Below are 15940 nucleotides of genomic sequence, written 5' to 3'. Positions count from 1 at the left end.
CGGGCAAAACACCACATAAATTTCAAGGGCAGCTCAAAGAGCTTTGGCAAGGATAGTGACATTTCTTTGGGACATGTGCATACCCTTTATTTATCACCGGATTTTGACTGAAACAGGAAAATAAAATAGACAAATCCAGTGTTTTAGAATTTTGCGCATTAGTTTACGCCACTCATTTTGCCTGAACAACAACAGAAACTATCAGAAACAGAAACTTCCTTTGAAAAGGAAATCATTGATGGATCTGAGAGCCATTTCAGGTCTTCCATGTCAATCTGAAAAACCTAAAGAAGGTAGTATTATCTACTTTACTGATTTCCAGGTAACGTTCAAACGCCCTTGTTTAGCAAAGAAGACAGGCATATACTATTTGCTCCTATAGCTATCCAATAACTTCTGCAAACCAGAAGACTGAAACCAAAATAAAACACTAGCTTTCGATGATATAGAACTATGATATAAAAACCTATTTTTTTTAATAATAATAAACATCCCTTTTTAAAGGGAGCATTCCTATTAAATGGCAATAAGGGCCTGAGGAAGCCACACAAGTGTGCTCTGCTGGTGGAGAGGGGTTTCTTTCAGTGTGAAGACACTGCCCTGGAGGTCCCCCACTATATGGAAAGCTCCACCAGCAAGTTGAGACAGTATTTGTTGAGGCCAGGTGCTTCCAAAGCCATGCTATTTCACTGGCATACCTAAAGAACTAACTACAGTGGTACCTTGGTTCTCAAACACCTTGGTTCTCAAATGCTGAAAACCCAGTAGTAAGTGTTCTGGTTTTCGAACGATTTTGGGAAACCAAATGTCCAATGTGGCTGTCGGCTATTTTTTTCCGGGGCGCCTGCACTAATCAGAAGCTGTGCCTTGGTTTTTGAAAATTTTGGAAGTCAAAAGGACTTCCAGAATGGATTAAGTTTGACACTTTAGTTTTTGCTATTTATTTTGCGTTTTTGTGGCTTTTTTGGTTAATTTGTTTTTGTGACTGTGTGGAACCCAGTTTAGCTACTCATTGATTGGTTGTGTGACTGCGGAAATGGATAAAAGCCAAGCAATGACTTATCATCAGTGCAGGTAAGAAAAAAAAAATTTAATTTTTATCATCTACAATACTGTCTTTTTTATAGTACAGTACATTGATTATTGCTTTCATTTTATGGATCAATGGTCTCATTAGATAGTAAAATTCATGTTAAAATGCTATTTTAGGGGTTGTTTTTAAAAGTCTGGAATGGATCAATCCATTCTGCATTACTTTCTGTGTGAAAGCGCACCTTGGTTTTGGAACACTTTGGTTTTTGAACTGCCTTCCGGAATGGATTAAGTTTGAGAACCAAGGTACCATTGTACAATGCGCTGGATGAAATCGGCCCCCAACCTCCTACACTGACCGCAGCAAAACAGCAAGGGTTTGTGAGCAAAGGTTGCTCCATCTGTGGATTCCTCCTTCCCTCCCTCCCTGTCCTACAATACCCACAGAATTGCTCTGCCTATCTTTTTAATGAATGGAGAGCATCATTTGACCTACCAGAATCATTGAAAGATGCAAAATTATCACTGATATACAATAAAGAGAATGTCCTAAATTGGCTGCATCATATTGCCCTAAATCTTTGTTGAACCAGGATGATCAGCTTTGTCCTTCAATATATAAAAAGATTGAGACAGCATTGTTTTTTTAAATACATGCATCCTGATCAGACATGGATATTTTTCTCTCTCTCAACTCTCTGAATTTAGTAAATGAATGCCCATATAGGAAACTGAAAACTGTCTTTGCCTTTCCTGATCTGGAGAAAGCTTTTGATTGGGTAGAGCATAGACATATGTATTGCCTTTTAGAAAAAAATTGGGAGTAGGAACAATACATTAAATCATATAAAAGCAGCATTTGATCATCCACATGCTATAGTGTCAATAATCAAAATTCAAAGTTTTAAAATACTGACAGGATAGCAAAAAATATTAATAAGCTGCTCAGCTGTTTGTATACCAAGAGCTCAGGCCACAAGTTTCAATATAAGGAATGGTTCCTACTCGAGAGTTGAAAAGAAAAACGTGTATATTCTGCTAGGAAAAACAATTTGAAGCTGATAGTAAATTTAAACACAATGTGTAAGTACGATAGTTTTAAGTAAATTTAAACACAACGTGTAAGTACGATAGTTTTAAGTAAATTTAAACACAACGTGTAAGTACGATAGTTTTAAGGTAAAACGTTTAAGTACAGGAATAATGTAGTTTCAAATATGCAGTGATATAGTATAGAGGTACATGAAATACCAGTACACAACAATTATTTTGTACAAGTCTCAATGGCAGTCAAAAGGAGTCCATATTATATAGAATCAGAATAAGGAATAAAGAATCAAATAGGGCCGAAAAGGGTTATGATTTACGTCCACATACCACTGATCATTCTAAACAACAGGGTTTTCCCAAGCGCCGCAATCACTGGTCACCACTACTGAGTCATACATCTGATTCACACTCCGGATACTCCTTTTCGGCCCTATTTGATTCTTTATTCTTTATTCCAGGTCATATGGCCACCCTTACGATTGACAAGCCCAAGATGTTGGTGGATTAGACCACAGCGCCGCCCACGTCCCTTGTTTGAAACATGTATAGGACCATTGACATTATTGATATGAGAGTCATACAGTATTCCAAGATTTAAAATAGTTTTACATGAGGTGTTACTCAACTGCATTTTACTCAGGGTAGACTCCTTGAAATTAATGAGCATGGCTATGTTAGATGATGATGATGATTAAACATTTCTATACTGCTCTTCAACCATAGATCACAGGGTGGCTTACAATAAATTGATTTCAATACATCTTCTCTGAGTAAAACTTAGTTGAATGGCATCCATGGTTTTAAGTTGTACTATCTTTCTAGAAAAAGAGGCGCCAGAACTCAACCTGAATGCCTCCCTTGTTGTCTTAGAATGGCAATGGCACCCACCTGAGAGGTGCTGGAACTGAGTCCTAGTGAGTTCCAGCTGAAAAAAGCCTTGGTTTTTTTTTTTTAAGATATTTATTGAAGTTTTACAAAAACATAGGTTTACCAAATGAAAAAAGGTCATATAAAAAGAAAAAGATACACAAAAAAGAACATAGAAAAATACATGAAAAAGAAAAAAGAAGAATAAAAATACAAAATACAAAAGACTTTGAACTTTGAAACTTTGAACTCATTAGCTTATTTCCTTGGCTTCCTCACACCTCCCCTTTTTGTATTCCCATTTAAATAAATCAGCAAATCCTTACCCTCTTTCGTTTATCTTAACTCTATATCTTAACATATTATAGCTCTATATTTTCATCCATTATCAAATCATTTTTGCATATTCTTATTAACTTTGTTGCTAATGCCACTTATTTTCAATCCAACATCATTTTAACATTCATTAATTTTACAGTATTTCTGAAGATAGTCTTTAAATTTCTTCCAGTCTTCTTCCACCGACTCTTCTCCCAGGTCTCGGATTCTGCCAGTCATTTCCACCAATTCCATATAATCCGTCACCTTCATCTGCCACTCTTCCAGGGTGGGTAGCTCTTGTGTCTTCCAATACTTTGCAATAAGTACTCTTGCTGCTGTTGTTGCATACATAAAGAAAGTTCTATCCTTCTTTGGCACCAATTGGCCGACTATGCCCAGGAGAAAAGCCTCAAGGAAGGTATATTTCTTCAGGAAGGTATATTTAAATACCTTTTTCATTTCATTATATATCATCTCCCAGAAAGCCTTAATCTTTGGGCACGTGAAAAAAAAAAAAGCCTTGGTTTTAAGTGGAGACTAAATGCAGATTGTATGATGTTATCATTAACAAATCCTAGCATATTACTTTAAAGTGTACTAGAAAGTTCGGTGCAATCTGCAATGGAGATTTTGGGATATTCTCAGAATAAATTATACTCAGCTCTGTTCAACCACAAGTATCTTCCGTTGTATCTTAAAGCAACATTTCCCTGAAATGTCATTAGATCCAATATGGAAAACTAACAAAATCTGTACCCTATGTCGCTGATAACAGGTATGATGTGCTTTCTTAAAGATAGTATCTGTGTACCACGTGGGAACGGCAAAGGCACAAAGAAGGATTCCCGGTGGTTGTCTCAGTTTTCTCATTGTATCCATGAGACGCACAGCAAAGCTCAGGAATGTAGAGATGGAGTTATACATACATTCTAAGATGTGGTAGAAGAGAACTCCAGAAACCCTCTTCAGTGTTCTTGACATATATTTGCTGCATATTTTAGCCTTCTTCAGATGCTCTTAATGTTCTTCAGATGTTTTAATATGCTTCTGAATGCTAGCATCTAGGGAACAGGAGTGTGAAGAGCGCTGTTGCACTCATGACCTGCTTATGTGGCTTCCCACAGGCACCTGGTTGTTAAAACAGATTGCGTGGCGAGGCCCCGGACCCCCTAGCTCCCTCCAAAATAAATACACAAACACAAGTATATTGGGTTAATGGGATGAATAAGGTCACAACTTTATGGGTTGCAGATGTGAGCCGTTTGGCTTAGGCAATTGGGTGAAGCAAGACTATATCCTGACTCCTGCCCGACTGCAGGAAGTCTCTTAAGGGTCAATCACCAATAGGGGGAGCCCTATGATGTACATCAATTGAGCACCCCCAGGGTCACCGTTGGGGTCGTGGCATGGGCCTAGCTCACACCCAGGCTTTGGACAGGAACCACACCCCAGATCCCTTTAATAGGATAGCCATAACATGGAGGGGCAGGTGGAGGAACAACCTCCCATAATAAGGCTTACCCAGTGCCTAATTTTACAAAGTTGTGACGATTGCTACTAGGCAGGCGAAAACCAAATGGATAGTGCCTATGTTATGTACTGAGTTGAATAGGATCCAAACTGCAGCAGTCTGATTGGTCCTAGAACAATAGGATCCAAAAGGCAGCAGTCTGATTGGTCCTAGAACAATAGGATTCAGAACGCAGCAGTCTGATTGGCCCTAGAACAATGCAGCAGTATGATTGGTTGGCAGGAACCACCCAATCATGCTCCAGATAAAAGTGAATCCACAACCTGATTGGCTTACAGTAGAATTCCGGAATTAGCCAATCATGTGCAGCCCATTGTGTAAATAATGTATATAAAGCAGATACTTTGAGGGGACATTCATTCATTCCTCCTCACCACTATGAGCTGAATAAAGAGCATGAAATCACTTTGCGACTCTGAGTATATTTCAGCCTATTTTGCCAAGTGGAAAAAATTCCTACCCGGCCCCGACAACTGACCTAAGTCATGGCAAAACCATAGTCAATTAACGCAAGAAAAGACGGTGGGCGGGCTGCGAGATCCAACGAATGGAGGCAAAAGGAGGCTGCTTCCCCAGCTGCACCGCAATTAAAACAGGTGTGGCCACACCCCCAGGCCAGTCTGATTGGCTGGCCGGGCGTGATGCGACCGGGGATCCCGCTGATGTGGGAGGCATACCTCTGCCCACTACTGTGTCGCTGTGCCCGCAAAGCAGTCCCTCCTAAAAGGGGGAGCTGATATTCTGGACTCTTTTTAAATGTTCTTCATCAGGTGAAATGAACTGTAATTTGCTGAAGCAAATGCAATAGAAACAAAATTCATTCATACTACAATGCATAACTACATAACATTAATATACATGGTTTCGGGGAAAAAAAGGATTACATAACAAAATCAATTCAAAATACCATCCGGTTTACTTTTTTTCCTCCTTCCCCCTCCCTCCCCACTCCAGCCCTCCCCGCCCCCGGTCAGGCCTTCCTTCTTCATATCTTTATCCATGTACACAGTCTGTTCGTTTGAGCTTGTATGTTACGGTTGGCTTCCCCTCTTTCTATCCAGTTCCTGTAAAATGCCCATTTATTTGTGATTCTTTGGCATTTATTTTCCCATCTATCCTCTGCCACTATCTGTGCGAATATTTCTGATTGTACATATTCAAAAACATAATCATTCCATTTTTCCATATTCCATTTGGCCTTTTCTTTCCATAACAAATCAGTAACTGCCATTCCAGCTAAAATCATAATCTTGTACAACTCTTGCTTATTACTTTTTACTTTGTTATTTCCCAGTATTCCCAAAAATAACAAATCCCTATTAACTTCTATGTTTATGCTCCGGGTGGTTCTAAGGGATCATTACCAGGAAGCTGCTTTGGATGGTGCAACACTGGCAGAAAAATAAGATTTCCTTTCCACCCTTTCTTTGCCACTAAGGGATGCTTGAGTAAATTGATTTTTGTGGATTCCAATGCAGATTGACTTGATTCGCGGCTCTGGGACTAAAGTGCAGATTGGAATTTAATTACCTTTCAGATTTCACACTCCTCCGAATTTCGAGATACAAAACACATGCTAAAATGCATTTAAATGTTCATGTTAGGATGGGCTACCTTTAGAAAGGCATATTTTGTGATAAAAATAATACTGTAATATGAATTTCAATTTTATTTAAATATACAGGTTGTGTATTTAAAAAGAATCACAATTTTTTATGGGGATTTATTCATTGCATTTATACTCCTTCCTCACTTAATCCCCACAACAACCCAGTGAAGTAGTCTGGGCCAAGAAGCAGTATCTGGCCCCAGGTCTCATCCAATGAGCTTCATCATCATCATCATCATCATCATCATCATCATCATCATCATAATTTTTATTTATACCCCGCCCTCCCCAGCCAAGGCCAGGCTCAGAGCAGCTTACAAGCAATAATAAAAACAAGTTGAATGATTACAACTTAAAAACAAAATTAAAATACAACATTAAAATATTAAAACATTAAAATATTAAAATGTAGCCTCCTCACAGGAGGAGAAGGAAAAGAAAAAAGAAAGAGAGGGAGGGAATCAAATTGGCTCCAAGCCAAAGGCCAGGCGGAACAACTCTGTCTTACAGGACCTGCGGAAAGAAATCAGATCCTGCAGGGCCCTGGTCTCATGAGGCAGAGCGTTCCTCCAGGCTGGAGCCAGTGTTGAAAAGGCCCTGGCTCTGGTTGAGGCTAATCTGACTTCCTTAGGGCCCGGGACCACTAGGGTGTTGCTATTTATGGACCTTGAGGCTCTCCGTGGGGCATACCGGGAGAGGCGGTCCCGTAGGTACAAGGGTCCTAGGCCGTGAAGGGCTTTAAAGGTCAAAAGCAGCACCTTAAATCTGACCCTGACCTCCACCGGGAGCCAGTGCAGCTGGAAAAGCACTGGGTGAATATGCTCCCATGGCAGAGACCCCGTGAGGAGCCTCGCTGCAGCATTCTGCACCCGCTGGAGTTTCTGGGACAGCTTCAAGGGCAGCCCCACGTAGAGCGAAGTACAGTAGTCAAGCCTGGAGATGACCGTCGCATGGATCACTGTGGCCAGGTTGGGGCAGGAAAGGTAAGGGACCAACTGCCAAATGGGGATTTGAACCCTGGTCTCCCAGGTCCCGTGCCACTATACCACCCTGGCTGTTATGAATGAACACCTGTGGAATTGACACAGAGTTAGACTGATTCACCCATCCCTATCAACACCACCATGGAACTGGCTCTCAAATGGACTCTAAGCCATTTTTGGTGAGACTTATTTCATGTTTTCTGCCATTTGAACATTCATAATTCCAAAAATCAACTATTTCCTCAACAGGAGAGCTGCCAAGTTGTTTGAACCTCCCCAAGCACAGATTGAAAACTAACCAGACCCCCAAGTATCAGAGTGCAGACTATTTTAATATGTCCTCCATCCCAGCAGAGATTCTGAGTACCTTTCATTTCATGATCACCAATTAATGACCTGCTCGTGACATGGGAGTTGCAGAAGTCTCTGCCACCCACAGTCCATCCTCAACCATACCAAACAGTCTTCGACTACTATAATTAATTAGCTATATTTCATTGAGAAAACTACTAACAACCTTTCATGCCACATTATTAGTAGTATTGTAAAAATAAAAAAAAGACCTCTTCTAATTTTCTGTTCGTTCTATAACTCATCTTCAAAAAGAAAGAAGTGAGTTAGGCATGTCAATGAATCATCCGATATTCCAGCATGTGCATATTGGAATCTCTAAGCATAACTACATTATAGCCAATGGTTAGTCTGACAAATTTACGCAAGTTATAACCTATGTCAATGAGCTTCTGAAAGGGCATATTTGTACTGAATGCTCCCAAGGCATATAACTATCATGTATATGTGTGTGCAAAATGTCTTCTTGACCTTAACTCTGTCAATCAATGTCAGGCAAGGCTTTCTTTTCTTACATTATTCATTAATATTTTCCAAGACACCTGTGGTATTGTACATCTCAAAATATATTTAGGGCATCCTGTACTTTTCAAACAAGCTTTGTCTCCTTCACCAGGGCTGTAGAGCCTTTCTTCTCTGGATCAGAGTTTTATTTAATCCTCAGGAATATTCAGGGACTCTAAATGCTCACCTCTCATTTGAGGTAGGCTTTTGTTAACTCCCAAAGTAATTTTCTGAGGCTGATTCTGAAGAACTTCATTAGCAATTCTAAATTCAATAGGTATGCTAAAGAAGGAATTTCAGAAGGTACACCTTTTTTCAACCCTGTATGACAACCTGCAGTTTCCAAAATTCTCAGTTCTTTACGGCTTTAAAGATACAGGAAACCTTCCGCCTCCTTCATCTCATAGCCTACAGACAAAAGCAGGAAGATGGCCATGTATTACTATTGTTAAGGAGCTACCATGTTTTAGGTTGTAGTTGCAGGTGAACTCCAAGTCTAAGAAGATAGAAGAATGATTTTCTTACAATAGGTCTACACAAATAAGCTATTCTGTCATTTATTATCCTCCAGGTAAAGGTAAAAGGTAAAGGACCCCTGGATGGTTAAGTCCAGTCAAAGGCAACTATGGGGTTGTGGTGCTCATCTTGCTTTTCAGGCTGAGGGAGCCGGCGTTTGTCCACAGACAGCTTTCCAGGTCATGTGGCCAGCATGACTAAGCCACTTCTGGCGCAACAGGACACCATGACATAAGCCAGAGTGCATGGAAACACCTGGGACGGAGAAAGGAGGTGCGGTAGGGGTGGTTCACCCCGGGTGTCACCTCTGAGGGGGGTGACAAAATGCTGGGTGGCACTCACTGCTGGGCCTGCAATGTGCCCGAGCCACACGTCTCTCCTGGGAGAGACACAGTGGCTTGGGCGCAGGCAGACTTCGCACTGTTCCCTGGATTGCCATTTGTTCCACTATATCAGTAAAGAGTGAGTTTTCCTTTGGAAAGGGCAAGGGGCACACAGCTTGGACCTTTGCCTAGAAAGTGCGGGTAAAGTGGGAAACTGCTTGACCTATGCTGTCTAGACACTGCACAAGCGGAAGTGTGGACATACCCTAAGAAGGCTTAGTGGGGCAGTTTTGTTCCTTTCACAGTGTTGCCGCATAGCATAAATCATTTCAAAGTCCCTCTAACTCAGCTATGCTTTGTTGTTCTCTGTCACGAACGATTTTAGGGGATTCAGACATGGGCCGTGAACTTCCATCTCCCTGTTTCTGTACCCTTGATGCATAAACAGTGATGGAAATCCATTATACTTACTTTAAAGTGGTACGGACACCCCTGCCCTCGTCACTGTGTCAAAATATAATTGAAGCTATTCAGCATTAAGCATCTATGATCTGAAAATCTCCATTACACTGCATATGAAACAAAATTACGGGGAAGGGGGGTGTAATTTATGGACAGATGGAATCACAACTGCACCAGAGGGATATAGTATGTACTTGTCTGTCTGGAGGAATATATGTATTTTAGGAGACATAAATAAAGTCCATAATACTGGGTATTTTCAGTAATTCCTTTTTTATCTTATTTGAGTTAAAAATGCTTTTAAACTTGAATTGTGACATCTAAATCACCACCGTTGTCAAGTTATCTTTCAGGATTTCTTGACAGTCTTTCGGGAGCTGCGGAAACAATATATGCAAGTGCTGCAATCCGTAGATGTCACTGGTGTCTGTTAAAGCTGTAACGTTGCAATGATTTATTAGTTAGATTAAAGCTTTTCTTTCGCAGCTGAAAAGGTTCTCCTTAAAATGTTGATTATATTTAAAGCAAGCACTCAGTGCTTTTTTCTGGGGGTACACAGGGGTACGCATACCCCTAAACATTTTGTGAATCTTTGTACTTTTGTCCATTTACAGTGGTACCTCGGGTTAAGAACTTTTTTTTTGTTCTTAACCCGAAACTGTTCTTAACCTGAGGTACCACTTTAGCTAATGGGTCCTCCAGCTGCTGCCGCGCCGCTGGAACACGATTTCTGTTCTCATCCTGAAGCAAAGTTATTAACCCAAGGTACTATTTCTGGGTTAGCGGAGTCTGTAATCTGAAGTGTCTGTAACCTGAAGCATCTGTAACCCAAGGTACCAGTGTACTGTATTTATTATTCCGATTTGAACTATAAAATGGTGATTGTCTTGCGTCAAAATGAGAATACCCCTAAACATTATTTTTTTTTTAGAAAAAAGCACTGCAGACACTTATAAAAACTCTAGGTAGGAGGGAAGGAATGTCTCTTCTAAGGTGAGGCCAGCTATGACTAGCAGTGGGGGAGAAATGAAAATCATATTGCATTTAAAGGCAAACTTACCTCATTCGTATTTTTCAAAACAGAAGCCGAAAAACTCACACCTCTCTGAATCTTACAATGCCATTCTTCAGCAACATAATGTGAACAAAAACGTGTACCCATACATTACAGCGGATTGGAATAAGATGACCCTTGTGGTCCCTTTCAACCCTATGATTCTCAAATAACGCATGTGTGTATTAATGAAAATAACATACCCAAATGCATTGTATTAGGCAGATCACATACAAATGTGTTTGCAGTGGTACTTTGGAAGTCGAATGGAATCCGTTCCAAAAGTCCATTCGACTTCCAAAGTGTTCAAAAACCAAAGTGCGGCTTCTGATTGGCTGTAGGATGTTCCTGCAACCAATCGGAAGCTATGGAAGCCCTGTTGGACGTTTGGCTTCCAAAAGAACGTTCGAAAACAGTGACACTCACTTCCAGGTTTCGATCGTTTGGGAGCCAAAACGTTTGAGAACTAAGCTGTTCGAAAACCAAGGTACGACTGTATTGGCCACAGGGGTATCATCTCTTGTTTTTCCATCTGCACTGATTTCAAACTTAGGCAACTTCAGGTGAAATCTCACGCAAAAAGGATGTGATCTTGATAAGTCTAGTGAATTTGAGGAGGGTGTTTGAGAGGGCATCCCACTGATAAGATATTTTTTTATAACTCTTTTAATTTCCCTCAGTATTCCAACAGATGTACAGTGGCACCTCGGGTTACGAACTTAATTCGTTCCGGAGGTCTGTTCTTAACCTGAAACTGTTCTTAACCTGAAGCACCACTTCAGCTAATGGGGCCTCCTGCTGCTGCCGCGCCACCAGAGCACGATTTCTGTTCTCATCCTGAAGCAAAGTTCTTATCCTGAGGTAATATTTCTGGATTAGTGAAGTCTGTAACCTGAAGCGTCTGTAACCCGAGGTTCCACTGTAGCTTTCAAGGAGAAACCTCAACATTTTCCTCAAAATTTGCTCTAAAATTGATTGGCAAATCTAATTTTCACACAAAAAAAGATTAGATTAGATTAGAACTATGTTGGTGCATAAAAATCCACAGGAGGGTAACATCTTTATTGAAGACCAACCACAAATTATTGGAAAATAACGAGTAATATTTTTTGGGGGGTAGGGACATTATTTTTCATGTCTCACTTTTCATGTAGGCCAGCTTTTAATACCAGACAAGCAGCACTAAAATTCATGTGGTTGAGAAATGGGCTGTATTCTTCACAAGAACAAAATCAGAATCCTAATGGATCTGACCAAAATGTCCTCTCTTCAACTTCCTTGGACCTAAGTTACCAATGGAGATGAGGGGAGGATATTTATAGGGGCGAGCTGATGGCCATTGAACTGTTAGGCGTTGGGCATGGGAATATGCACAGTGAAATCCCATACAAATCTCCTCAGAAAGGAGCTCCCTTGAGTTCAGTGGAACTTACAAGTGTCTATAAAATTGCATACTTAGTAAACCAATTGTTATGAGGTAGTCCAAGGCTTTTTATACATTTCCCCTTTTTAAAAAAAATTTCTTTAAAGATAAAAGTCACAATGAGTAGCTAGGAAGCACCGCTCCCACTTTTTGTGGGAGAGAAATCACACAAACAGGGCCATTACATTCTGGAGAAGCACTCAAATTAGGTGATTATGTGGAAGTTCCATGGTGGAAGAATGGGTGGGTGGAAGCCCATTAATTGTCTGAGATGAGACCATTGATCTCCGCTTTCTTTGCATATTGACTGGGTTTCTGCAACCAGCATTGGATAAACTTCCAGGACCTGCCTTTTGTTTTTGCTTTGTTGTGCCTGTTTCTAACCAGATACAGTGGTACCTCGGGTTACATACGCTTCAGGTTACAGACTCCGCTAACCCAGAAATATTACCTTGGGTTAAGAACTTTGCTTCAGGATGAGAACAGAAATCATTCTCCGGCAGCACAGCGGCAGCAGGAGGCTCCATTAGCTAAAGTGGTGCTTCAGGTTAAGAACAGTTTCAGGTTAAGTACAGACCTCCGTAACGAATTAAGTACTTAACCTGAGGTACCACTGTAATTTCTTCAAATCTGTGAAATACTGAGACATGTGGCAATAGATCAAACATTACACATTTTCATAACTGTTATTTGGATTTGCTGAGATTTACCAAAACAACCCCCCCAAAAAACAAAAAACAACCCCTCTCCCAGAGAGTTCTAAGTTACAATTGTTTGGCTTTCTTTTTTAGGGACGAGGAGGGGGGAGAATGCTATGAGCAACTACTCTGTGGCTCTGTGTGAGCAGTCAATTAAATTCTCTCATCCCATCTACGAGATACTATTTTAGTCTTTCAAGAGCAGTAGTTACTTTTCTGATTGGGACCCCCTCAGCTTCTGCTTTCATTAAAGATGAGTAGTGCATCCTCTCTGAGGTGCGTGTTCGTAACTTAAATTCATGTCCCCAGGAGTCCTTGAAGATATCGGGAGTAAACAGGCCCCAAGCAGTACATAGAGAAAGGAGTAATTTCTTACAGTCCCAAAACTCAAAGTAACATACTGACAAGTCCCTCTGTGTGTGAGAAAGGTTTATGTTTAATGCATAGTACTCTTTTAACACAGGCAGTCACAAACCTAGTTCCTGTGTTAGGAGGAGGAGGAAGGAAAAAGAAGTCTGAGCATCTTCCTTAGTTGTATCTATATCCCAATTCATACATGTGCCTTTTAATAAAGCATCACATACAAGGAAGACTCCCAGCAGGTGTAGTGACTGTCTGTCCCCAAATTAGCTACAGGAAACAATTCCTCTCAAAAAGCCCCTCTACGTCCTTCTCATTGTCCTACTCTTTTGCTGAGGAGAGAGCCATCACTGCCATTTGCTCACGCCCATGGCAGTATAGAACCTCGATGCCTGTAAAACGGGAAAATAATGAACTTCTTCATAATTTCTGCCAGAAACCAAAACAACAAGAAACACATCGCCTATGGGTTTAGGAATACATGGGGGGGAGAGAAATATGAAGTGGAGGGTGTCTAAAAGGTTCATGGAGGTGGGAAAGAAGGATAATGAGAAGGAGGGAGGTGGGAATGGAGGAGACCGGAAAAGGGAGAGTGGGAGACAGGTGGAGGGGGAACTGGAAGATAGAATGAGGGATGATCACATTTTCTGTTGTTGTTTCCCTAAAAAAATAGTTGGGTGTTACTTTTGTCACAGTGCATGGGGAAGGGATATTTAACCTGTTTCTCCCCCATTATTGTCCCGATGACCCCCCGCCCCCAAAGGCAGCTATTGGACCCAGACGTAAAGTGCCCAGTAGCACTAATGGGAGCATTCCTTCTAGGGTAATAGCAACTAGCTGAGACTGGTTGGGAGGAACAGCTGAAAGCTTGCCTTCCCACATGCTGTGGTTACTTAGGATGCATTTAGGAACATCCCTGAGGAGAAATCGGGTCCTCCCTTAAAGAGGGCACGTATTGCGGTGAGACCTGGAAACTGACACCCTGTGTTGTGGGTGGGTACGATTGGTCAGCCACAACACACAATTGGTAGGTCCCTCGTAGCTGGGTGCAATCTGGCCAATGGGACGCAGTCCAAATGGTTTGAGGGACCTATTTATGCCAATGCACGTGACCCAGAGCTTCCTCTTTTGGTGCATGCATCGGAACACCCACCTACCTCTCCCTACTTTTAGGGCTTGTTGAGCTTGACCTTGCTATGCCGTCGTGTGTCGTCTGTCGTTGGGACAGGGGCACAGCAGGAATTTTCCCCACTTGGCTGATTGGCTGGTGCCATTTGGGTTTCGCCTGCCGCACAGCAAATCGTCACAACTTGTAAGGTTGCGGATAGGCTCTGGTTCAGGTGATAGGGATGGGAGAACGTTCTCGCCATCCCTATGTGAAGGATATTCCGTTAAAGGAATCCAGGAACTTGATGGTTTGGTCAACCCCTGAGAGGGGGTTGTGCCCATGCCTGAGTCCAGGGAGACATTTGGGAGGCGAAGTTAGCCTGTTCCCAGCTTTCTGCTTATCCAGGTGTTCACCCTTGGCTGACCTATGCTGGAACCCTGGGTCAGTGCTACCTCCATGGCAGGGAGCTAGTAGAACCAGAACCTATGCAACCAGTCACTTTCTGTAATCAATAAAGTTGTGGCCTAAATTTTGCAAAAAACGAAAACCAAAATTTGAGTCTTGTCTGAATTTATTTAGGGGGGAGGTTTCTGAGTATGAACATGTAAATGGAGGCAGGGAATGGAGAAGGTATTGGAGACAGACTGAAGTAGGTAACCAAGGAGGGAACTGGAGGAAGACGAATGACCTCCCCCTGCCCCACAGTTTTCAAATTGGTCTCAACTTAACAATAGCAATAATTGTAGCTTATATCCAGAACAAACTTAGTTGATCTTTAAGGTACTACTGGACAATTTTTTTAAAAAAAAATTAAATTTATTTTGACTGCGTCAGACCAACACAGCTACCTACCTGAATCAATAATTTTATTATTTTTACTCCGCCATTTGACTGGGTTTCCCCAGATACTCTGAACGGCTTGTATAATCAGTCCCTGGAAAATGTCTAGATGAAATCACTGTTGTTTAAAAAGTATGCTGCCATGCCTACATTGAAGCCATTTAGCATTAATTGTAGGAGTAATTGTGAGTTTTCCCACGGAGAAAGTAGAAACACAAAAACCAACCAACTGAATAGTAAAGAGACTAATACTCAGCACACGTTGCCAGTTGTAAAACTGTAGGGACTGTGTATTGGATTCCATATTTTTCTTGACAAAATGGCAGAATGTGGCAAATCTAAGGCTCCTTTGTGCAATACTCACATGAAAGGCTCATCACATGATTACTGGGGAGCAGTGCTGTGCTCTTGCATTGCACTTGGCAACAGGACACATTGATGACTTGCTCTCCAGATATACATGTCATAGTCTCTCATCTGTGGCAGAGAAACTGACATGTGGACAGTGATCATCTATAGCACCATGTACCTCCATCAGGACCAGGCATGTAGCCCTGCTCTCTGGGAATCATGTGATCACTTAACCTAATTCAAGGAGACTCAAGGGTTTCATTGATGAAGTGTGTCCAGCCTTCTGCTCACTTTTCCATCTTGTGCCCAGTGCTACTAAAATCCAGTTAGCAAACTGTTGTTTTTATATCCGTTGGTGGCAATGAGCTATAACTCAATTATTGCTTCTTCTTTGATCCTGCCCCACTTAAATTTCATTATTTGCACATTTTGGCTGTGAGCAAACTGTTGTCATTTAGTGAGTGTTTGATATTCTCAGTAGTGCATTCCATAGGATATAAAATATTGTTCTTTCTCCTACATTTTGATGGTGGAGCAATTCAAGGCTGTACGACACA

Source organism: Podarcis filfolensis (assembly GCF_964270895.1).
Source record: "Podarcis filfolensis genome assembly, chromosome: 13".
Classification (NCBI taxonomy): Eukaryota; Metazoa; Chordata; class Lepidosauria; order Squamata; family Lacertidae; genus Podarcis; species Podarcis filfolensis.
Note: the sequence above shows the minus strand (reverse complement) of the source record.